Below are 27234 nucleotides of genomic sequence, written 5' to 3' on the forward strand. Positions count from 1 at the left end.
CTAAAGTTAGAATGGCATTAAAAAATAATTTTTTTCGAAAATTATCTAGGTATAAGCCACAAATGGTCATTCAATGCCCTAGTACATCAATCAACCTGACATTCTATAAAAATATTTATAACATTATTATAAGTTTAAAAAACATGCAATACATATAAATAATCATCCACCCCGAAAGCAAAAGTGTGCTAAGTGAAAAATTGCAATTTTATGAAATTGTTCTCAATAAAACATGGCCGCCGCTCGTCGGCTGTCACCGGCGACGTGACGAATTGTAGATAATAAAAATTACCACTCGGGGTTGAGAGGTAAATCGACACGACGTAAATTACTCTCAGGCGTTTTAAGTTGTCATTTTTAAACCTGTCAGGTTGAGCGTTATTTATTAACAGACTTTAATTTTTAGATGTATTGTCAGTTGGGTGATTTTTGGTCATTAGCGTTTTGTGCCGCGGTTAAAAATAAATTGGCTGCTTAAGAATTTCAATTTCAGTAACAATTATGCTTATTTTGTGATTAATTGAGTTAGTTCCGTTAATAAAAAAAGATTTTATACATCTACGATTAATGAATTATAACATATCCATATACGCTGATATAAGAAAGAAATAAAAATCGGTAAGATTTTTTTTAAAACAGCGAGAGTGCAAAGTATAATAAAAAACATACCTATCTACTACACAATGCTAAACAATACATATAAATTATATAATTATATGTATATATTTTTACATTTTTAACTCATCTTAACGTCAATATCATCGCATCGATTATATTATATATTATGACTAGGATATGTAATGACCGACCTGTCAAAAAAGGGATCCGTCTGAAAATCAGCGCTGGGTATATATCTAGCAATAAAGCTGAGACAGGTACCCATTGCCTATACCAAAAAACCACATAGGTAAAAAGGTAAGAGCTGTAGTAAATTTTTTGTGATTTTTTGAATAATTTATTTTGTGCAATTAAGTGTATTTTGTTTTATCTCACGTTGTATGTTATTTTTATTTTGTATCTTTGGTAGTTGGGGCAATAAACATTTTTTATCTTTATCTTTAATATTTGTATTTGTAATATACTTTTTGTAATTAAAATACATCGTATGTACTTGACTCAATTCAATTCAAATATACTTTATTCATGTAGGCCTAGCAACAAGCACTTATGAATAGTAAGACAGTATTACATATAATTATCTTAATCTAATTATCAGAGCAATTTATTGATGTTGTAAATATTATTCCATATATAATACTAATGAATATAATTCATAGATCAAATTTAATACTAAAAAATTTCACAAAATATAGTCATACAAAAAAAAATTTATAAAAAATACTAGTCTAGATTGTTTCTAGAATAAATTCTAAATGTCAAACAAATATAATAAAAACAACAAAGGAAATACATGCATTGGAATATCCATTTCATCATCATTATTCAAATATAATAAATAATTAGTCATTTCGAATCACAATTAATCCCACGTTGTTTTATCATTCATGTAGTCTTGTGTGGTATAATAAGCTTTAGAAATAAGTTTACGCTTTACATGATTCTTAAATTTATTAATTGGTAACTCAGTAATATGGTTTGGAAGTTTATTATAAAATCTCACACAATTACCCATGAATGATTTTTTTATTTTATGGAGCCGAGTGAAGGGCACGGCGAACTTATGTTTATTTCTAGTATTAATATTATGAATGTCACAATTTTTCTTAAAATCGGCAATATTTTTATGCACATACAGAATATTCTCATAAATGTATTGACAGTGCACTGTCATGATGTCAATTTCCTTAAATTTATCTCTCAGTGAGTCTCTATGGTTCATTTTATATATTGCTCGAATAGCCCTCTTCTGCAGAACAAAAATGGTATTTATTCTTTCTATTCATTAAACCGAATTTCTAATTATATCAAATTCATCTCTCATTTAGTAGCACGCAGGCTATAAAACTGTCAACCTGGCAACCCAACAACACAACGCACAAAATACAAAATTCCATTTAAAGCAACACGTCACGTCACGTTCGCGACAGGTAACGTCGTTCCGCCAATTTTTAACGCGGCAACATTTAAATTAAATTCCCGCCTAAGCGCCTCACCGCACGTCCGACACGTTCATTTAAGCAATTTCAGATAAAATGCTTATCTTACTTATGCTCCTTTGCTGCATGGCGGCTAATCCTTTTTGTGAACGCATAAATATAAACTTTTTGCCGTAGATAAGTTTTTTGCTGACGCTTTAGGTGTGTACTTAGTTAATTTGTTTGTTTTGGAAGCCTATCAATCTTTAACTTTTTTCCTTGGCAATTACCTTTACGAGATGTAATGGGGTGTTGTTGTTAAGGCACATTTCGTTGACTTTCATGTTAGTTCGATGGTAAGGACATAACATTTTTCGTAACAGAAAACTTTATACTCAGTTGCTATACGAACCGGGCAATCTTAATGGTACATACCTGATTTAGGAATATGGAAATTGGATTTTTTTTTATAGGTTGTTAATGTATTGTTATAAAACAATAAGGGCATTCATTCCCTAATATTTAGTAGAAAAATAATAACCTTAAGTACATTTAAACTGACTAAAGCCTTTGTACTTAATTAGGTAGTTAGTCATATAATATTTAAAAAAAACTTGCATATAATTTAGTAGCTTTAACAGTAATATATTCTGTTAAAATAGGAACCGCACAATTTCGATACTTCTCTGAGATTCCCACGACATTCTTTCACTTCTCTGAGCCTAGTGTGGGGTGCTTTTCTTATAACGCCAATTTACGCCAACATACCTAAATATATATTTAATTTAATTTAATTTTGCACCAATTCCGCCTTATGTATCTGCTTATTTTCTGAGGAAGTTCAGACACATTAATAAAGTAATACCTACCTATACCTAGTAATATATGTTTACACATACCTGTAGTTGACTCTGTTCACCCAGTTCAGATCACCCGGATCAATTAAATAAACTAAAAATGCACTTAGTTCACCTATGTATGATTTTCTTAGGGGTATTAAGTTTAAGTATATGTGATTCCCCTTTGTTGACTTGAGGTGCACAAAGCTAACTGGCAGTAAATTTAATGGACCTGTGACCAATTATGGGTGTCTTAAGTTTAGGTACTTGGATGCAAGTTCGACGCCGTAAAAGTCAAGACTACAATGAAGATAAGTAGATATTGGCTTTTAATTTATTAAGTAGTAAACATTGCAACCATTTTAGCTAATCTAGGCTTAGGAAAGCCATACAATTATTTATAGGTATAGAATGAACTAGAACTTTCTCCATAAAACCTAGGTCTTATCTAAAATGGGTCTAAATCATACCTGGCAGGTAACGGCCCTGGGACGCGGTGAGGCGAGAATTGATAATTTTGCGGAGGAGGTCACTCGATCGTGAAGGTAAGGTATGGCGACGGTTGGAAATTAGGTTTTTTGGCGGTGTTCGGTTGGAAATGAATTAGATTGTTATAGAATGCAGGGTAGTAGTGTATGGCTAAGTTCACACGGTTTTAATTATTCCCGTATACCATATACGGGATTTAACGAATACCGTAGTGACAGCATTTGTATGGCAAGTTTTAAAATCATATACGATATACGGGATAAATTAACGCCGTGTGAACCTACTCGTAGCCTTTGCTTGCTTTTGTAACATTAAATAGCTTTTTGGATTGATGAAATGTATTTTTATTAATTTTTTAGGTACCTATATATTATTAAACAAAATCACCTAAATTAGGGGAGACCGAGGTGAGAGTAAACAGAGGTACCTATGTTGAAATAACGTCAACTTTGAGAAAAATGTAACTGTTACCGAGCTGAAAAATAATATGTTTAGCCTCTTCCTACCGTCCGCTGATTCCTCAATATAGTCTTTGCCTCAAGACGATTAAAAATACCGAAAAATTGACGTTGTTTCAACTTAAATCTGATTTAACTCACCTCGGTCTCCCCTATAGCAGGCGAACAATGAACGAACCTAAGCTAAGGTACCTCCAAACAAATCAATTACACTCTCATCTGCTAAAAAGCACACCTCGTGTGTTAACTTCAAAGAGCAGAGCTGAAATATGATGTTTTCACGCCACACAACCCTTTCCTATACCAGCTATTAACCCAATCTCAACCCTATCTTAAAGCCCATAAGGTTGTTAAAGACTGTAAATAAACTTGGTACGGCAGTGATCTATTTGCTATTCAAATTTGAACCTTATTCATAAGCGTATAAGTTTGATAAAGACTGTAGATTAGGTTGGTATGTCTGTGGTCTAGACGCATTTCCATCTGAGCAATGAGGTTATTCCGGTGATAGGTGCGGTGCTTGACGGCAGAGATATGAGGGGTCCGAGCGGAGTTACCTGCTGACAAATAAGTCATGTTGGTGTGAAGTGAACTCCTGTACCTATTACACTTGTATCAGGTACTTTATTATCTATAATATATCGGCAGCCTAGGCATAACGTGAAACGTGAAAAATCTTTGTCTCGTTCCCTGAGTCGACTGAGCCCCGCTACGCGGGGCTCCTATTTCTGTACAGTTTGCCCTTCGGGTATCTGAAGCAACCTAAGGAACCTATCCTACCTATCTATTGGTGCAGTGTGACTACCGTCAAAACATTACAAAAGGACAGGGGGCCTAACCAAGATGACCATCGTGCATCGACAAACGCTTAACGAAAAGAAAAATTGTATCGAGATGACAGGTGCTTCGAAAAGTCACGTGACGATTTCCATGCGTTAGCAAAGTTTCGATTGGCGTTTTAAAGCTTTATTTGACGTTCATACGCGCATTGTAATATGCCTACTTAAATAATAAATTATCTATATCTTATCTTTATCGACGACTGGCTGTTCAAACCATATGGAGGACTATATAATAGGACTATCGAATCGAAATAAATGTAAATTTTGACATCTCGTTTAGTTATCGATCTTTTAAAGATCTTTCCAAGGTCTTAAATGTGTCTTCTTCGAATTGGGCAGAGTATCAAAAGTGATGTTTTTGATTTTGAATTGATATGGGTAAACCGTCTATTACTGAACACCTTCCAACTACTGGCCACCTTATACTAAAAGGGATTCTGTTTAATAATCACACAATCTAAGTTAATCATCAGAACGATAGTTATTTAGTTTACTTGAATTGTGTAAATAAATAAATAGAATTCTTATTTTAACCATTTTAGTATAAGGTGGCCAGTAATTGGAGGGTGGCCAGTAATAACGGTAATAAGACGGTTTACTCTACACGCAATTCAGCAGGTCCTCTAAAGGAGATTGGAACCAGCTCATATTGGAATTATGTCAGATCCATGTTAGATCAGTATCACATTATGACAAGTATAGAAATAAACAATTTATTTTATTTAACTGTTTTGCATTTTCCTAATTTACCAAATAACTTGTGTAATAAACGTTAGGTAGAATAGCCACTTAAATAAAGCTCGTTTCTAATAGTGTTTGACTTTCTACAAAACTAACTACAAACTGCAACAAACTTCTCAGATTCCATATCTTTTATTTCATAACGGATAAGTGAAAATACTTTCACCGAAGAATACTTTCACACAACTTCTGGATTAAGATCCTAACGACTGTCAATATCAACACCTCTAAGTGAAACTTAACATTATCTTGGACATTTTGAAACCACGAACTCAAACTGGTTACGACTTTAGATTCATTTTCCTGGATTTTAAGAAGTAGCTTGTGTCCATAGATTTGTCTGATTGAATATTTAAAAAATATCTATTTTAAATAGCTTCAGTTTTTCTGTATTGGGACCCGGGTATGTCCTTAAAGTACGTCCAAAAGAGATGAATGGGCATTGTGAATGTTATCTCGCTTTGTGTGGTAGGACACAACACACCGGATGTCATTCCAGATCTAGCGCAGAGCCCAACTGGGGAAGTACCTCCACCTTACAGCCAAATAACACTCACTGGACCCTATAGGTACTCATAGTGTTGTGTTCCTGCCGATGAGTAAGAGCCAGAGCGGAGCCCAACGAGGGTGCGGAGTGTTAGGATCGGCAACGCGCATGTAAGACCTCTAGAGTGTCAGGCGTCCATAGGCTACAGAGACTGCTTACCATCAGGCGGGCCATATGATTGTTTTCCACCGACGTAGTATAAATAATGTAAAATTATTAAATATAAATTTAAACAACAAGGTTGGGCGAGCCGCGTGTGCGTTGGTTCCTTCAAAGTCTATTTATTGCAAAAACTTGATTTAAACAATTTTTTATATTATAAATAATCTATTATAATATCTATATATTTCAAATAGAGACAATCAGGGTAAACTCAACGCAATGTGATCCTCTCATTCCTGACCACTCAGAGTAAGAGGTAACAAACAGTGCATTTCGGCAAACACGGCGGCTGCCAAGTCGTAATACCTCCGGTAAAAAGTGGGTATTGGTCGGGCGTCTTAATTGTCCGTCAATATTGGAGAAGGGTTTGTTTCACTGAGTAGAAAACTTACTTCTAGGTATGTATGTATATATTATGTATATCTGCAAGTTGCGTATGAAGATTGAAGTACTACCTACTTCATACCTACGTATTACTGCAGCTGAAGCTTTTTTTAAACTTCGTAGACAGGTATTAGTCACTACCTTTTTTTACTACTACGTCGGTGGCAAACAATCATACGGCCCGCCTGATGGTAAGCAGTCTCCGTAGCCTATGTACGCCTGCAACTCCAGAGGAGTTACATGCGCATTGCCGACCCTAACAATCCACACCCTCGTTGAGCTCTGGCAACATTACTCACCGGCAGGAATACAACACTATGAGTCTAGTGTTATTTGACTGCGGTTTTCTGTAAGATAGAGGTACTTCCCCAGTTGGGCTCTGCTCTAGATCTGGAATGACATCCGCTGTGCTGTGCCCTACCACACAAAGCGAGATGACATTCACAGTGCCCTTACCTCTCTTTTGGACGTAGTTTAAGGACATCCCCGGTTCCCAATACAGACAAACGGGAGCTATTTAAATTATAAACAATATTTTTATCTATTCGTCAAGCAGACAAAGCTATGGCAGGCCTGGGCATAATTAAATTAGAGGATATATTATTTACAATAGTTACTCGTATCTCTCACCGAATAACACAATTATAAAGCTACCTTAAGTGATAGGCATGATGGCCTGCGGCAAAATAAAATAAGTTAGAACTTCGGTAAATTTTCGTTTTAAATAAAACAAAATACTCTCATAAACTTGCCTACATATTCCCCCATCTTTCAACCCATTTTTCAGCCCCGTGACGTTCTAAACGCGCAAACACGTCGCCTGTCACCAGTGTCACCTGTCACGTGTCGTGTGATCATGTCGCTAGCGTGACACGACAGCGTGTGACGTGACATAATTGTAGCGAGCTGTGACTACAGGTAACAGTTATTAGATGTTGCTTTATAAAGTGATTAAAATATTTCACGTAGATTTTTTAGGTTGTGTCTCGTATAAATTGGTTTGTTAAGTTGCCGTTTGGATGTCAATCGCAGATGCATTTCTGTTGTGGCATCAATGTTGCCCCTACTGTAACTGTCAATTTCTTTGATAAAGTGAGTGACGACAAGTAACATGGCAAACCTTAACCTTAACCTTACAATAATTTGCCAGAAGAACTAAAATCGGAAGAAAATTAAACAGATTTATAAAATCTTTAAAAAATTACCTAATCGAAAATGCTTTTTACACCGTTAATCAATACTTGAACTCTTAAATTCATCTTGACATTAAAATATAAACAGTCCTAGTCATAATGATATAATATTATGTTTACCTCCCATCCAAATTTGAATAAGTACCCGTATTGTTAATTTTCTAATTACTTTGTCAATTTTACCAATACTGTATACAGATGTTTTACTAAGCTTATTGAGCTTACTGTGGGACTTAGTCAATTTGTGTAATAATGTCCTATAATATTTATTTATTTAATAATGTCCTATAATATTTATTTATTTATTTATTATTTATTTACTAATTTATTTTTATAATGTTTTACCATTATTATTACCGTAATTGTAGTGAATTGTGCGTCATTCATTTTGATTTATATGAGTTTTAATGAATAATTTTAGTTTACCTAAAAATATAAATGAATTATGTATGTATGAAATCTAGATTAGGAATATTCTGTATTTTGCTAAGCCCTATCCGGGTCCTAGTAGATATGTATGTACCTAGCATTAAGTTGCATTTGTCTACTGTAATCTACTTTGGTTGCAAATAAATATTGAAATTGAAATTGAAATTGAACCTGCATGATACAGCTACCGCGCACTGGCCCTTTTCGCTCGTCCTTTGTTTTCTCTGGTGAATTTTGCCTTAGATTTTATTTATTTAATATGCAGTTTTTCTCTTAGGGCGCCCTGGTGAGCTGGCTACAGACCTAAAATCGAGCCTTGAGGTAAATAATATATCATAAAATTCGTTCAGGCCGTCACAGGCCTAAAATATTTTATATTGTAATAATTGGAGAAAGGACTTATGAGATACCGACAGTAGCGGAGTCCCGTGTTTATTAAAACACTTCCCCAGAAAACGCGCATTCCATACTAAGCTAAATCAGAACAGCCGGGGTTCTCGCCCAGGTTAACTGCAGCTATAAAAGAGGTACCGTCCCGCGGGCCTCGTCGTACCTTTTCTAAAACTATTTGTTTTGCTTTTGTTGGTACAGTCAAGGTAATTAATATCGATACGGACAAAGTGCCAAAAATATGTACACACTACCTTCATGTACGGGCAATAAGGGCGTGTATACATATTTTTGGCACTTTATTCATGCCTATATTTAATACCTTGGCTGTACTTGTGTGAAATAACAACTTTCTGACAGCTTTGCTTTTCTGAAAATAGTTAATTAGTTACTGAAAGTATCTTAGGTATAATAAATAGATCAAAATCAAGCCGAATTTTGTTTCGCAGAAAGTTTGCAAAAATCGAACATTTTATAACCTAAAAAGTCGATGCGGTGTGCGACGCGAGAATTCCGTCCAAGGTCACTTTACCGGCCACCAATTGCTTGCACTATTAAGCGGGAACGATCTTCAAGGTTGTATAAAAACTAGTTTAAAACAATAATAAAAATGTTAAATCTGAAGCTCCTAGTCTCCTAACACAAGCATTCAGCTTTCTTTAATTTGAAACTTGGGCACTTTATCAACGAAATTGGCTCCAAAGTTCAACAGTCACTGTACAGACCTGGAAACTTATTTAGTTCACAAGTTCAGACACCTAGTCAATTAACCCTAAAGTCGACATCGTCCACACTTTTAATTGAATTTTCAACCTTATTGTTAAGATATAAGGCCCACGGATAGTTAGTTAAGAGTGATTGTACACAAAGGTCTCTATGAAACTTTTAAAAAGATTCGACCATTCGGTTTGAAAAGTGCAACTTTTGGGTTGTTATTGGTGCTGCATATAGAGCATTCGGGTCAGTCGAAGAAGGTCCATTTTAACTGAAACCTCGAAAACTCCTCGAAGTATTTTGAAAAAAAAATTGCAATACGGGAGTTAAAAAATTCAAGAAAGGTATCCAGACAAGTATTATGACTGTAAAAAATTGCTTGTCTACATTTTCACGTACCTATTATGGCAGATTGTTATTTTGTTGAAGAATTTGTATTGTTAGTTTTGCACAATTTTTATGGATTTAACACATTCGTTGTCAACGCTTTTGTAGCACTACACTCGTAGCAGATCCCAGCATTTTCCACTTTGTAGAGTAAAACATCTACGCACAAAAAACTCGCTGAGCGCCTCAAACAAAAAGAAAAAAATGTATCGGGATGGCAGATGCTACGAAAAGCCACGTGACTAATTCCGTACATTATTAAAACTAGGTGTCGGTTGATGTTTTATTTGAAAGATTCAAAATTCGAATCCGAACTGGCGACTAGACGCCCTGGTCCGCCAAACGAATATTCGGTATTCATTGGCAATACCACATCGCTTGGAGTTATTTCTTGGCTACGCCGTTGGAAAGTTCCCCACATAACTTAACCGAAGGTGGACAAAGTTTGTAATGAGTTTGCTCACCGTGGACAAGCTGAAGTGACATATTTGACTGGTGTAGGTTTAGGAGGTTTATCAGAAAACATTCGATTTGGTAGATTGGATAGGTCTGAGTTAGTAAGGTAGAAAGAATGAAACTGACGAGAAAACTCGCCGAAGTTCTGTGGGCAAGCTGAAGTGACATATTTAACTGGTGGTAGGATAAGAGAAAACAGGTTAGATTTATGAGTAGGTTTGGGAAGTATTACTGTGAAACTTTCGATTTGGAAGATTGGATGGTATCTAGAGGGAAAATGATAAACTGGTCAAATGCGTGTCGGACTTGTGAGGAAATGCCTTCATACAATATGAACGAAGCAAAAAACATCAAATATTATTGCAAAGGGCGTTTTTGCAGGGCACTCGAGTCTTTTAATTAATTTTGACGACAAACTTTACTCTGAAACACGGCATTTCCCCCTTCTCAAAATATTATAATCATTACATGGCCATTAATAAAACCAAAGTAAACCTAAATCTCGTTTGTTCGTTGTTTCTCGTTCGTAAGGTTTTCTCGATGAACTAAAGTACCTATGAGGTTCTTTAAAAAAAAAGAGTGTATACTTGTATAATCTGGAGTATTATTATTATATCGTATAGCTTTTCCTGAATGAAGATTTACAAAAAAAAAGAACTATACATATAATTATAGTTTTAAATCTAAATTGAGCAGCCCATCCCTTGCATCTGCTGTGAGGGCAATCAGGTCTTGCATGCCTCCGGCAAACCGCCTCTTAGGACATTTCTCGACGATGTGAGCGATTGTTTGGATAGGCTCCCTACAGTCACAGGCTGGTGTCGGCGAAATTCCCCATCTGTGGAGTTTGTGATTGCAGCGCCCCACTCCCGTTCGGATACGGTTTATAGTGACCCAAATCTTCCGTTGTTCTTTAAAGCCAGTCGGCAGTTTAGTGGGGTCTATATTGGAGTCACCATCTTGTTCTTGCCACTGCTTTCTCCACTCCGCAGAAACATTAAATGGCTCTTGGCCCTGTAGCTGGTAGTCAGACCAAATAGGTTTGCGGGATGGAAGGCGCGCTCGAGGAAGGTGGTCCAGCGTCTCTCTTATCGGTAGTGCCTGAGTGGATGATTTATCCCATTCTCGTGCAGCAGCCTGAGTTCTTCTGATGTATATACGAGAGCACATTACACCTCTATAGTCCGTTTAACTCGCAATGGCGAACTGCATAGATGTTCAAAGGGTCACGAACGTATTTGCAGAGTCGAGCGGATTCCGTGTGGAGTAAGTACCTCCACCTTACAGAAAACAGCAGCCAAATAACACTAGACCCTACTCGTAGTGTTGTGTTCCTGCCGGTGAGTAAGGTTGCCAGAGCTCAATGAGGGGGGGGGGGGGGGGGGGGGGGTTTAAGGGAAGGCAACGCGCATGTAACTCCCCTGGAGTTGCAGGCGTACATAGGCTACGGAGACTGCTTACCATCAGACGGGCCGTATGCTTGTTTGCCACCGACGTAGTATTAAAAAAAAAAAGACGAGCAATACTGTAACCCTACTGTAATTCAAAGAATGATTAAGACACGTTTAAGATCTTTAAAAGATCGATAACTAAACGACATGTCAAAATTGACGTTTATTTCGATTCCGCTGTGATTCCAATAATATCTATCTATGATATTTCTAACGTCAAAGTGACATTGGTTGCCCGAATCGAGCTGATTATGTCAATTATACGACATACAAACGATATCTAAATGAGAACTTATCTAAACCAGAACTTATTGTTATCGTATTTCATTCTTCGAATTGGGCTGCTAGTGAAAATTTATTCGATAGCGTGACGTTGCGTTAAGTCTAATTTTTTTCGTTAAGTCTCATTTTGTATGGGATTTTGAGTATCCAAAAAGTCTCGCTTGGCGCGCTGTTTCTAAATGCCATACAAAATGAAACTTAAGGCAAACGCGTACGTCACTTTACGATATCGAATAAATTTATACTAGAGGTTCGGATTTTCATATGAGCACTACCATCGCGAGCAAGTCAGCGGAGCGGTTTGAGCGAGTAAAAAAGGGTCCGCTGTGTCATGTCATCTCACTCTAGTTCCGTTAGCTAGTTCGCTATCGACTTGGTATAAAAAAATCTACCTTTTACAAAACACTGTTTAAGAACGCTTAGAAAATACAAAGTGGTAACACGTGGGCATCGAACTTGCGATCCGATCCCCGTAAATCATTCTAAGCTTACACGGCCCCCGTATCGTCTCATGTCTCTCTTTTCCCAGCGAGCACACTCTAAAATCAACCTTGTATTGTTAATAAAAAAGTTGAAATGTGCGTGGTGAAAATGAAAGAAAATGGCTTACATGATTGCGGTTGATACTCCGTCGTCTAAACGGTTAACTGATAGATTGTGAACCTTATGTTAATTGACATAAAGGTTATCAATGGGTAGTGATTTTTTGGGATTTGTACCTGAGGATTTATGTGTCGATTGTCGTATTAGTGAACGTTGATATGGTGGGAATGGGAAAATAAAATGTTGGGGAAAATAAGTGAGGTTGGTTTCGATTTCGTTTGTATTTGCTACAGCTGTACGAAAAAAACGTAAAAAGGTAGGTACAATGTATGAAAAATGGGTAACATGTTAAGGGTTCCACGAATCCACAAACATTTCATATGCTTTTGTACAAAGATAACTTTTTCGTGATGAAGAGCAATAATTGCTCTTCAATTATTGAATAGATTTAGATTAAAAAAATGCATGTAATTCAATATTGTAAATAATTAAATATCAGAAACTTAGCTAGCTAGTTCTGTAAAGTGGGTAGTGACCCTGCCTATGAAGCTGATGGTCCCTGGTTCAAATCCTGGTAAGGGCATTTATTCGTGTTATAAGCATGGATATTTGTTCCTGAGTCATGGGTGTTTTCTATGTATTTAAGTATTTATAAATATTTATATATTATATATATCGTTGTCTAAGTACCCTCAACACAAGCCTTATTGAGCTTACTGTGGGACTTAGTCAATTTGTGTAATAATGTCCTATTATATTTATATTTATTTATTTATAAAGAAACTCATTAATAAATGATGTTGCCATCAGATATATCGGAGCGGCCTAGGTGCTCACAAATATCTGAACTCGCATCTGTTGTTAAGGCGCTAGAGTGAGTGTTTAAATATTAGTGAGCACCTCGGCCGCTCCGATATATCTGATGGCGACTGTACACAAAGTGAATTTTTGTGCCCATACAAGTAAATACTATATACGGAAAATGCGAACTAGTTTGATAAAACACAAAACGAAGAGACACAAAACACATTCCACGTTCAAAACGCTCTAAAATTAAATTCTAAACCAATAAAAGCTGTTAAAAATGAAATAAATTAAAGGCATACATCACCGGCTGAATAAAACGGCTGACATACACTTCATCGGCACCAATGCATAGAATCAATCACTCCCATAGACTAGCTGCAATAAATTCCCTTTTTGACTAGGGTGACCACATCTGATTTCCCATCTATTGGAACCATGGCATAAAAAAAATCTATAAGTAGGCCCCAAGGGCTCTTTCACTAGTCAATATCATATTTCAGTAATATCATACATAATGATTATAAAAATATTTTTTTTTAATACAACCGACAATACCTACAAAAATCTTGAAATAAATAATGACTAACAGTAAATTAGAGATGTATAGTCTCTGTAATAATAAATTAAATTTGGAGATGTAAAATATCCTAAATGTCAGATAAAATACTAAACGGCACAATAAAAGACACAATAGGCTCGTTATAATAATATAAAAATAATATAATATAATTGATATTTATAGGCATTCTTACAACTTGTATGATATAAAAATCTATCCAAATAGTTAATTTTGTATGTCCACATAAATGACGCCGCTTTTCCCCAACTTTTTGAACCGTCCACGTACGTACCACATGCGGAAAATGCGAAATAGCTTGAAAATATACACAACGAATAGACCCAAACAAAAACAAAACATCTCACGTTCGAAGCCCCGTAAAATAAAATTCGAAATCAATAAAATCTGAAAATATTTAATATCAATCCCTTATTTCTCATTATTATTTACTACGACGGAATTTAATCGCGTAAAATTATGTGTTAAATAAACCAGGATTTGGTGTTCTCCAAGACCACGGGGACAACGCCGTCCTCGAAACGTCGGAGGTAAATTTAAAACATAATTTTACGCGATTAAGTCGCGTTGTAGTCTACAACAATGAATAAGAATCCTAAAAGTTATTTACAATTTTTCAGAACATCTCTAATTTCTTGTCTAAAATCTGCACGTCCCTAAATTTTCCAGGACATCTGGTCACCCTTTCAGTCGATTTTCCAGCTGTTTACACCTCAACCGCTTTCGCCATTTTCGAATTTCGTGAAATGTCATTGTGACTTTGGCGCGCTTTTGTTTTTTAATTGATGCTATGGGGTAACGAGGTCGTAATTTATTTTGTTGAAATGTTTTATTGCAGTTTGACTTTACTGCTGAGTGCTATTTTAATATACATATGTTTTTAGAGAATGTTCAATCATATTTACAAATACAACAACAAATACAAATTGTTTATTTGACAAATACACGTTTAAACACCGGCTTGACGACCGGTTTGGCCTAGTGGGTAGTGACCCTGCCTACGAAGCTGATGGTACCGGGTTCAAATCCTGGTAAGGGCATTTATTCGTGTGATGAGCATGGCTATTTGTTCCCGAGTCATGGGTGTTTTCTATGTATTTAAGTATTTATAAATATTTATATATTATATATATCGTTGTCTTAGTACCCTCAACACAAGCCTTATTGGGGTTACAGTGGGATTTAGTCAATTTGTGTAATATGGTCCTATAATATTTATTTATATTTATTTAATGATTTTTAAACAGTCTCTCTATTTAATTAAATTCAAGGTTCCTGTAACGTAAATATAAATGTAACTTAATTTAAATTTTTAGCTTTAGTTTTGTTTCTTTTAACCATTTTCCAGGCCGCACCAATCTACAAGGTTTTCCCAAAAAATTCAAATATATTCCAATAAATCCAGCTTTGATGATTCATTTGAAAACAAGTTACATTTTCCGAAAGTGCAATCTAATTTGAACCTCAAATCGGTTGACTAAGGTTGAAATTCTATTGGCGCGTATGTGGTCGATAAATCGTACTATGCCCAGAAAAGGGTTATTTATTTATTTATTTAATCTTTATTGCACAATACATGAAGGTACAAATGGCGGACTTAATGCCTTAAGGCATTCTCTACCAATCAACCAATCCAAGGGTTAACCGTTGTTTTGTTATTGTTACTTAGCAAACCAGTAAGAAAGAGCGGTGTCTCTTGACACAAGTATCTCGTATACTTAAAAAGAATAGAATAGAATAGAATAGAATAGAATAGAATAGAAGAAATTTATTTAGAAAACGCTTAAGTTTAAGTAATACATGAGAGACGCCAACCTGCATATTGTTAAGTTATGAAGTTACTGAATTTTTTTTTTTATACTACGTCGGTGGCAAACAAGCATACGGCCTGCCTGATGGTAAGCAGTCTCCGTAGCCTATGTACACCTGCAACTCCAGAGAAGTTACATGCGCGTTGCCAACCCTAACCCCACCCCCCCTCGTTGAGCTCTGGCAACCTTACTCACCGGCAGGAACACAACACTATGAGTAGGGTCTAGTGTTATTTGGCTGCGGTTTTCTGTAAGGTGGAGGTACTTCCCCAGTTGGGCTCTGCTCTAGATCTTGTATGACATCTGCTGTGCTGTGCCCTACCACACAAGGCGAGATGACATTCACATTGCCCATACCTATCTTTAAAAATATTCTTTAATTATTATTATTTTCTTTTTTTTTTAACAGTGTTACATGTTATACTGACCTCCACACTAGGCATAGCCTGTCTCGTAGAGGAGAGTCTCGTATTAGAGCATCTTCGCTCTGTTGGGACCAAGATTATATTAATAGGAACAAAAAGACATAATATGAGAGAGAAGCGAACATAATAGTATATTACGATACAAGTGCGAAAAATAGGAAATTCGAATCGAGTGGCGATAAATTAAAACACGACCGAAGGGAGTGTTTTTTAATCGACACGAGTTGTGAATTACCTATTCGCACATGTATCGTACAACGTTTTACAGTACATATATAATAAATAAATAATAAATAAATATTATAGGACATTATTACACAAATTGACTAAGTCCCACAGTAAGCTCAATAAGGCTTGTGTTGAGGGTACTTAGACAATGATATATATAATATATAAATATTTATAAATACTTAAATACATAGAAAACACCCATGACTCAGGAACAAATATCCATGCTCATCACACAAATACATGCCCTTACCAGGATTTGAACCCGGGACCATCAGCTTCGTAGGCAGGGTCACTACCCACTAGGCCAAACCGGTCGTCCAACATACATATGGCCCATTAAATGTTCGACACAGAAACGTAATATGCTAATTTTCGCACTAGTGCGGTAAAGTAGCACCATATGTACTGTAATATTTATTTATGTATAGAGGAATCAATAACACTAATAGACTTGTGTTGATGGAGCGGTTGCAATTTCCCAATTTGTCTACACTTCAAAATTCCTAAAGTTTCCACATCCCAAACTTTTCCAAACCTCAACCCATAAATTCTGGCCTACATTAAACCTGACCCGCCGGTAAACAGCTCGAACCATTTGTCTCGCCACCATCACAGCTATTCACAACCATTTCTCTTTTTAAAAACCTTTAGACACTTCCTTTTCGTTTTTCAATCGACGGAGCTATCGCGATAAATGCTTTTGTTTGGGAACCGGAGTATATGTTACTAGAGCTGATATTACCGGTAAGAGTTATTTATTATTAATACATTAATCGCACAGGACCGAGAACAGTGGCGCTGGCTTGTGTCAAAATTCAAAAATGTATTCTGCAAGTAGGCCTCAAGGGCTCTTTTACAAGTCAATACAGAATTTATAGTAACATATAGTGACATGAAAAATATATAAAAACTTTTATAAATATAACAGCCAATACCTGGATAAACCTTACATAATAATAATCTTAATAATATATCATATAAATGCTCCAGGGGTGGAAGTGAAAACTTGCATAAGACGCGAGTTGGCACAGTGGCTGTTATCAGCCACTGGGTAGAAAGCGGCGTACACCTCTCGACACCCCTGAGCCGCTCACACCGGTGTTGCTCCTGGTCGTTTTCACGACGGCATTTTCAGGGGCCCATCTAGTGGGCGGCGAGTCACCGCCTGCCTGGATAACTAGTGAAAACATTGTTATGGCAGGTGTCCGGACGTCTTTGCAATAACCCAGTCTCATTGTCCTCCCAAACTTCAATCCATAGACCGTTATACTGTTCACTTTACTACAATAGTCCCAATGCCTGTTGCGACCGGTTCATTGGTGTCTATTGTTGCGCCCGTGAACGGGTTCCAGCAGGCGTTCTACATGACATTAAAGCTCTCCAAGAGGCCTCTACGTGTTGGATCTATATCCCCATGCAAACCTATCAAAAGACCGGGATTTATAGGCCCGTGAAATCCAAGGAGATACAATAATCTTAATATAAATAATTACTACAATACAACTGAGATGTATAGTCACTATGGTTAAAAATACATTAAATCTGGGGATGTATAAGGTCCCCAATGTCAGAGTACTAATACTAATAAGATTTGGAGGTGTAAAGTCTCTCCAAGTGTCAAAATGAAATTTATACGAAATAAATCAATCGCGTCTAGACTGTTAAGCTAGCAGTCTCATAACTAATGCTACATAACATACACTACAATATTACAGAGACGTGTAGTCTCCACAGTTAATACATTAAGTTAGGAGATGTATAAGGTCCCCACGGTCGGTGTCGGAGGCCAAGTCACATTTTGGGTCACTGAGCTAGTAGCTCTATGAGCTGTGGAGCTTGAATAGCTTGAAACGGATCAAATATATGCTCCGCCAATTTGAAATATCAGATTTGAGATTGCCGCTTATTATGTATGTATGTATGTATATACTTTATTGTACATAGAAATAAAAACACGAAAAACACAGTTACAGAGTAAATTAAATACAACAAAGGCGAACTTATCCCTGTATGGGATCTCTTCCAGTTAACCTTTGAGGAAATGAGTAAAACAGAAGTAACGGTGAATGAATGACAAACACAAACAAAAGTGTACAATCACTGAAATTAATGAAATGTATTATCTTCATAGAGGTAATGTACCAAGGTCGTGGACAGAGATTGACAGACTGAAATGTCCAAACCGGCCAAAGAGCTTTATTATCATTCAGTTTAAAAAAAACTTGTTATTTCATATTGAATTTAAACGAGTATTACTGTGAATCACTGTCGCACTGATCATTAAGCGAGAACGAGATGCACTGATAGCAATAGTCAAACCGCGAAATGAAGAATAGTGCAAAAATTCCCTAACAAGGTGGGCACATCGGATCAAAATCGAAGGGAAAATTTGGACAAATGCATGTTATGGACATTCTTCTGAAATATCTTATTATTATTATTAACGGAATAACCTGACGTGTTCTAACCCCTTTAAGAGTGTCCTGTGAGCCGGCATGGAGCGTTGAGCTGTCCAGACAGGTGAATGGATGCCTCGACCCGCCGCGACGGTCGCTACCAGCCACAGCCTGAAGCGAATTCCTTATTATTGAGTTTATTACCCGGATATATCTAACCTATTAAAGTTACTGAGGCACAGTAGTTCGAAACCGCACATGAACAAAATAATTTTCTGTTTTCCGACGATAACTTACAATATGAAGTTACTAACCTAACCTAACAAAAATCTATGAAATTCAGTAAGGAACTTCGGAATCTGTTTAGGACTATTCCTTTCAATTTTTTTATCAGGAATAGATATCATCCAAAAATACAATATTCTCATGTCCAACCACAAAAAATGGCGTCGTTACACAGTGTGACATACTCATAGCATAGTTTGGATCAAGCCAGCACATATTTATGACTAAGTTCTTCTCAAATGACAGATACCTAAAGAGGTCGACGAAGATGTCTTCGTAGCTGCCGCTCCGTTTGGGGGTTGATGACAGGCTAACATGCAGAAAATACTCGTAATTGTCTCAGAATGTCCTTCCTGATTGAGAATTTAACAAAAGTAAGGAGCTCGCTAAAAGTAAAAAGCTGACTGGTGGTGAATAGCTGATGTCATTTTGCAATATCCATCAATCATAGCATCAGTTACACAAACTGCAACGTATATAACATACTCGTCCAAACACACATTTTGTATGCTTCAATGTTTGAAATGTTTTTGAAAACTATATCCGCTTCCTCCCCTCCCTTACCCCCTATTCCTCCGTCTATTAATCAGAGCTGATGCTTACCCTCCTTAATTGAATGCTCTCTGTCCATCGCGATCATCAATACTGTTCACAGATTTCCTTTTTTAATGACGCAACTTCGATTGGCATTTGTCTTGGTAATTTGGTGATTTTTTAGCGTTTAGGTGTAAGTTGCTGGAATTTTTTTCTTTTAGGAGTTTATGGACAAACGTTATTCTTAGATGATTTTGTGAATACTTCTGTTTTACCTTTACCTATGAAAAACTCTTTTTTATGTTAATCTATGCTTTTTTCGCTAAAAATGATCTGAAATGTCCAACATAAGCTCTTTCAACTGATATCCCATTTGACATAGTAACTAGAATTATACATTTTCTTTTTAATTTTTTTTCTACGGAACCCTAAAAACATCAATCTTTGCCATACGTGTCATTAAATAGGTCATAAAGTTAACCTCAGATTTCTAAATTAGTTTTTTCATAAAGAAAATACTTCTACCCCCTAAACCTTTTTTATTTTCTTTTTATTTAAGAATTTATAATTATTTATAGGTATATTACATATATCGTTGTATTAGTACCCTTAACACAAGCCTTATTGAGCTTACTGTGGGACTTAGTCAATTTGTGTAATAATGTCCTATAATATTTATTTATTTATTTACACAGCAATCTCTTAAACACACATAGGTTAACATAGCCCCATCTATCAATCTCAAATCTCCAGGTTCCATCCCAACTATCCGCGCATCCCAGAAATAGTTCCCTCCATATTAATCTAAGTCTCCAACTTGAAGTAAACTCGGGGCAGGTAAGCGGAAGAAACCATTGGGTTGAGAGAGATAGGGTTTTTCTTGAGTTTTTAGACGAGTTTTATGATAGTGGCTTTTTCCAGTAAAGTTTTCAACGATGATAATGTTGGTGGAATTTTTAAAAAGTGTTTAAAGAATAAATCTATATATAATTATGATGTATATTATGATAGTTTTGTTACTTATACACTGACAGATAATGCATAGTATAAACTGTGGAAAGCAGGATCTCGAAATTTGAAACATATTGGTTCTTAAAATGTTATCGAATTCCACTAAGGAATATTTTTTATTAATTAAAATAGATAAAGATAAAATACATTTATTCGCGACAGTCACAAACATGACAATGTACAAGTATGTACAAACTTCTTTATAAAAATGTGATTCTAACTAACAAAGGCAATAATTTTAAAAACAAATTAAACCCTTAGCGCTACTAAATATCAAACAGTGTATCTTATTAATTCCAGATACGGACCAGGTAAGTTATAAGTACAAATGCAGTACACATAGTGGAAAATTAAGTTATTTAAAATAATTTTAACAAGTAAGAAAACTTTTTAGTACTTAAATAGCTTTAAATATTTTATATAGGTTCCATGTAGTTTATGTTAACTAGAAATAGCAAATATAACAAGTGTTTGTGTAAGATATATTTTTTTGGATTCCGTTCCAAAAATGGTAAAAACTGGAAACTTATTTTCCTAAAATTAGAACTAAGCCTGCAATGCAAAATCTCGGTAATGACAATTCACTCGCATAAATCATTTAAAAAGTTTGTACTTAAGAAATATTCAAAGATACTAAAACTTTTACAAAGAATTTAATTCAAGCATTTCACTAGCCTCAGTCTAATTTTCACGGTATTTTCCTTACGTTACACAGACAGTATTGCAATTATTTTCAAATCCGCACACACAAATAAAAAGGCACATTTTTGGCCGGCACGTGCGTGGAATCCAATCATTTTTTCTTATTTGGGATTGATTGGGCGGTCATTTTGCTCGTCGGCAAACAGGGCAGGTGGGCTTCTGTCCGTGAAATTCGTTTGCTTTGGACGGTAGATGGTTTTGAGAATTGATTTGGAATATCAATACGACATTAGGCTTAGATAGTGTTTTCTTAAGAGAATACAGTACGAATATTTTTTTGATAAAGGAGTGTACAGGGAAGCGGGTCATTAATGCACAATACATTTAGTCATTATTGATATTATTTTTTATAAATATATTGTAAATTTTTATTATATTTGCTAAAACTCCAACGCTCTCAGACGCAAATCCAGCCATTTCACGAACTAGAAATATTCTTAAGGTCCTTGAATAAAAAATCATATAGCTATAATGTATATTTCACATGTCTTGGGTACGGCGACAGCTTTCGTTTCAATACAATTTTGCGTTTTAAGACTTATATATTTATAAATTGTATGGAGATGATAGCTGTTACCGTACCCAAGCTATGTGAAAAATACTAAAGTTACATGACATATTCTCAATTAAGGTTCGATTTTCATACGAAGATAAAAACCATATCAAACTTTATTTATTATAGTCAATTTTAAATTATTTATTTAATAATATTAATAATAATTCAGCTATATACGTCCCACTGCTGGGCACAGGCCTCCTCTCATGCGAGAGGGCTCGGGCTTTAGTCCCCACGCTAGCCCAATGCGGATTGGGGACTTCACATATACCTTTTGAATTTCTTGTATGCAGGTTTCCTCACGATGTTTTCCTTCACCGAAAAGCTAAATTATTTATTTACTTAATGTAAAAAAATATCTACCTAGTGGAACATTTCTATGGCAGTCCATAGAAATGTTCCACTAGGTAGATATTTTTCAGCCCAATGGCTGAAGCGATAGTACTATCTAAGTGATCAACAATCGACTTTATTATAATCGTAATAAGATATATTCTTTCGCATGTCCTCAAGTGTAACTACTAAGAAACTGTCACCACTAAGTCAGCGGCGTGCCGCGACTGCAGACTGCATTTCACCTATTTTTCCACAACTCCTATCTGATCCATAATTTCATAGTAAAATAACCCTTGTTTAACATTAGCATTAAATCTATATTTCCATAAAACGATGGCACTAGTTACAAGTTTTAGATGTAAATTGGTAGATTTCTTCCTGCATTCGGACTTTCGTGGAGTCGCTTTGAATCTTAATTGCTACTGTTAATGAAGGTGAAGGTGTCTGGAGCACTAATTAACTTTTGGTTTTACAGAACGAGAAAAATATGTAAAAACTTCTGTTTGCTTTTTGATGGAAAATGGAGTGACATTCGTTAAGAATGTTTGATGAAAATGTTATTTATATAAAAATACAACCGGCGAGTCGGACTCGCACGGGAAGGGTTCCGTACCATTATCTATAAACAAACGGTCACCCATCCAAATATTGACCCCGCCCAACGTTGCTTAACTTCGGTGATTGGATGAGAACCTAGAGATTGGGAAAAATTATTTATTTTATTCTGTTTTTAGTATTTGTTGTTATAGCGGCAACAGAAATACATAATCTGTAGAATTTTCAACTGGCTAACTACGAGTATCACGGTTCATAAGATACAGCCTGGTAACAGACGGACGGACGGACAGCGGAGTCTCAGTAATAGGGTCCCGTTTGACCCTTTGGGTACGGAACCCTAAAAACAGTAGGGACTCATAGTATTGTGTTCCTGCCGGTGAGTAAGGTTGCCAGAGCTCAACGAGGGTGCGAAGTGTTGGGATCGGCAATTAGTTGCAGGCGTACATAGGTTACGGAGACTGCTTACCATCAGGTGGGCCGTATGCTTGTTTGCCACCGACGTAGTATAAAAAATCCACAATTTTGAAAAGGAAATTAGGTGACCATCCTGAGTACCATCCTGAAATTTTTATGTTTTTTAATAAAACTCTTTGGGACGTAAAAACACTAGTTCCGCCGATCGTTTATGGCATCCCACGCTCGTTGAAGTTAAAAAATAAAGATTATTATATTAAATTTGAATTCAGGCAAATTAAACAAATCATGAATGACTGATGTCACCTACGGTCACGTCTGAAAATATCGATACGGACAAAGTGCCAAAAATATGTATACACTACCCTAATATATGGGCCATAAGGTCGTATATACATATTTTTGGCACTTCGATCGTGTCGATGTTTTCGGACGTGACTGTACAGGTAGCATGATGGCGATATGAGAGAATTCTTCATTTAAAAATATTACTGACACAATTATAATACTCGACTGTTGTCCGACAGTCTTTTTCCATGATTCTATCTATTTTCTTCGTTTCTTATTCCCATAAATCTTGTCACAAAAAGCGCGTACAAGTCCTTAGAGTACAATGAAATAAGAATTAAATCCATTAAACATCTTCCCACGCCCAAGAGGCCGATTCGAACAAATAAATTGTCAATGTGATCTCATTTTGATTTCATTTGGCCGCGCCTTCTTATGACTGTGTTAGGGCCGGTTTACACGATGTCCAGTGTGTAGTGTGAGTGCATATATTTGTTTTTTTTTTTTGCATTTAGTAAGGGTTATTGTGCTGCGAGTAATAATATATCACGCTGTTTATGGTTACCGTTATAGTCGTTCACGATATATTTACAATTTTATCAATAAATATTACAATCAAAATTTACTTATGATTATCAAAATGAGGAGAGATACGTACGCCTTTGTACTTTTTTTAATCTAACGGACCAGACTATAATAATCCTCAATTCAAGCTTCATTGCTATCTTATACCGGGTGTTTCCTGTAACACGAGCAAATAATTAAACCATATATTGTACTCCTATAACGATATAACTTTTGATTAACAACTTTTTAAAATTATGAAATCTTAAGATTTTATCTTTTTCATACAAATTAAATATTATTTTCAATGTACGCTGACATCAGTGTGTTTGACGTTGCTTGTCACGCTTTAAACGTAACAAAATTTGCAATACATTGCGTCTTAGAATTAACTTGAATGTGTAATAAAAATTAAAACATAAGTTATTTTTAAAAGTTGCTGAACAAATGTTGGTGAGGAGTACAGCCTACAGTTTAATTTATTGCTCGTGTTACAGGAAACACCCGGTATAATGCCATTTTTAAGAAAAAATAGTAAAAACATGTCACTGCTTAGCCAGATGGTTCACTGAGAGAGAATGCCATTAGGCATTAAATACGCCATTTATACATTTTTTTTTTGTATTTTGTACAATAAAGTTAAGATACAAAAAATAACGTTGATCATAAAGGGTTACAGTAAAATATGTATGTTTGTAATACGACTTACTTGTTTTATGGCATAAAGTGTTTAATACTTACAAAAGTTTAAAAACAATAAAATTCAATTCACAAAACCGAACTCAGCCGCAACTGAAAAAGAAAACCGATAACGTGCAATCGGCAATTACCGGTTTTATGCCGAAACTACGGGCAATAAAAGGGGATTACCGATTCAATAACTCCGGCAGATAAAAGTTCGCAGGTGCACCCCTTTGGCCCCACGTTGGGCGCCATTTTTTGCTTCAGTGCTATTCGAAGTTTGAAATCTGTTTTATTTTACTGTAATAAAATATTTTAAGAGTATTTTGTCATTCAATTATTTTTAAATACATTACGTCGTTTTTAGGGTTCCGTAGCCAGATGGCCAAAAACGGAACCCTTATAGATTCGTCATGTCCGTCTGTCTGTCCGATTATGTCACAGCCACTTTTTTCCGAAACTATAAGAGCTATACTGTTGAAACTTGGTAAGTAGATGTATTATATGAACCGCATTAAGATTTTTACACAAAATTAGAAAAAAAACAATAAATTTTGGGGGTTCCCCATACTTAGAACTGAAACTCAAAAAATCTTTTTTCATCAAACCTATACGTGTGGGGTATCTATGGATAGGTCTTTAAAAATGATATTAAGGTTTCTCATATCATTTTTTTCTAAACTGAATAATTTGCGCGAGAGACACTTCCAAAGTGGTAAAATGTGTCCCCCCCCCCCGTAACTTCTAAAATAATAGAATGAAAAATCTATAAAAATATATGATATACATTGCCATGCAAACTTCCACCGAAAATTGGTTTGAACGAGATCTAGTAATTAGTTTTTTTTAATACGTCGTAATAAAAAAAAAATAAAAAAAAATTCATCAAACCCATACGTGTGGAGTATCTATGGATAGGTCTTCAAAAATGATATTAAGGTTTCTAATATCATTTTTTTCTAAACTGAATAGTTTGCCCGAGATACTTCCAAAGTGAAAAAATGTGTGTCCCCCCCCTGTAACTTCTAAAATAACAGAATGAAAAATCTAAAAAAAATATATGATATACATTACCATGCAAACTTCCACCAAAAATTGGTTTGAACGAGATCTAGTAAGTAGTTTTTTTTAATACGTCATAAATGGTACGGAACCCTTCATGGGCGAGTCCGACTCGCACTTGGCCGCTTTTTCTAGCATGGGATAGACTGAGAAAACCCTTCGTACCTCGTTTGCATTTCTATCTTATCACCGCCAAGAAACCTGTATTATGTTTTAATGTTTATTTGCGCACAAACGGTACATATTTCATAAAGCTAGTATTATACATAATTCATTAACCAATACAATTGCCATCACTGAATATCTTATTAAACAAAACAAAGTATGGGTTAACTAAACTTAAAATTAACAAGAAGAATCGAATATGGACAAGGCCTTAATTAATGAAAATATAACTTTTTTTATACAATAAATAGGCAATTGAAGAGTAAAGTTACATTCTTTTATTACGTAAAACTAACTGCATTAAGACAGAGTCCTCCTAGATTCCACCATCTTGTTTTCAGAAAAAACCGGTATTTACCCGTTCTCGTCAGCTCAGACAGGTTTTTAATTAACAAACCCCAAACACTGCCCATAGATTACCTCGTAGTGATTTCGCATTACCATGAAGCATGAAGAGTCGTGGTTACTAAACTTATGATGAGGTATTACTAATCCATATGATCAAGCTGCACTACTAATATTAAGGTCACATTTAAGACTGTTTCAGTTTTCATTATATTTTGAATAAATGTCCTCATAGGTCGGTCACAACTGAAGTGAACAGTAGCGCTTTCATACTAAAAATTACATTTAATTAACTGTGGACGAGGGAAATATCATGTACCTGAGTCTCGAATTTCGAGACATTGATATTGAGACACAGATTTTGGCAACAAGGTTGTGCAGCAATACAGTCTTATTTAGAATTAAACCTTATATTTGTACGACAAACCCATGTGACGTTCGGATGTCAGCTGCAGCTGCATTGCTGTTGCGGCAGTTTCCTTGATAAACTAAGTGATGGAATGAACGTCATAATCGCGGCAGTAATGCGGCGGCGAACGTCATTCAGTTTATCAAGAAAATTGATAGATACAGCGGCGGTAACAGCAACTGCGCTGCAGTTGACATCTGAACGACAGCTTAAGACGTCTCTCGACGGCGACGACAATATGCTCTATCTAGAAGAGTGATCCGTGTCTAGGCCTTAACGAGTTTCCCGACGCGTGGAGAATTTACAAGAAAATTTACAAAAATTTGTTAATCTGCCTTGTAATTAGTCGCACCTTGTAAATAAAACTATTTGGAAACGAAAGTCAGAGATTAATTAACAGTGGGACTGTATTTGACACGCACCAATGTTATAAACTTTTGAGGGTGCAAAATAAGGGACTAACCTGTGTTTTTTGATGGTCTACCAAATAGGGGTAAATATTACCTAGATTCAACAAAAACAAAAAAAATCTCCATGACTAAATTGACGATTGAAATATCAATGATTAATCATTTTAAAGGTAAAATTGTATAAAAGCTACATTCATCGTTTTACCAGCATTAAAATTTACCCTCTTTAGTGCTTTGTTCGTACTCGGTTTTATTTTTAGCGCAGTTATGTCTTTTATAATTCTTAGGTCAGTTTATATCAGTAATACCTAATATCTTAATTTA

The sequence above is a fragment of the Cydia pomonella genome, chromosome 8, assembly GCF_033807575.1.
Source record: "Cydia pomonella isolate Wapato2018A chromosome 8, ilCydPomo1, whole genome shotgun sequence".
NCBI lineage: Eukaryota > Metazoa > Arthropoda > Insecta > Lepidoptera > Tortricidae > Cydia > Cydia pomonella.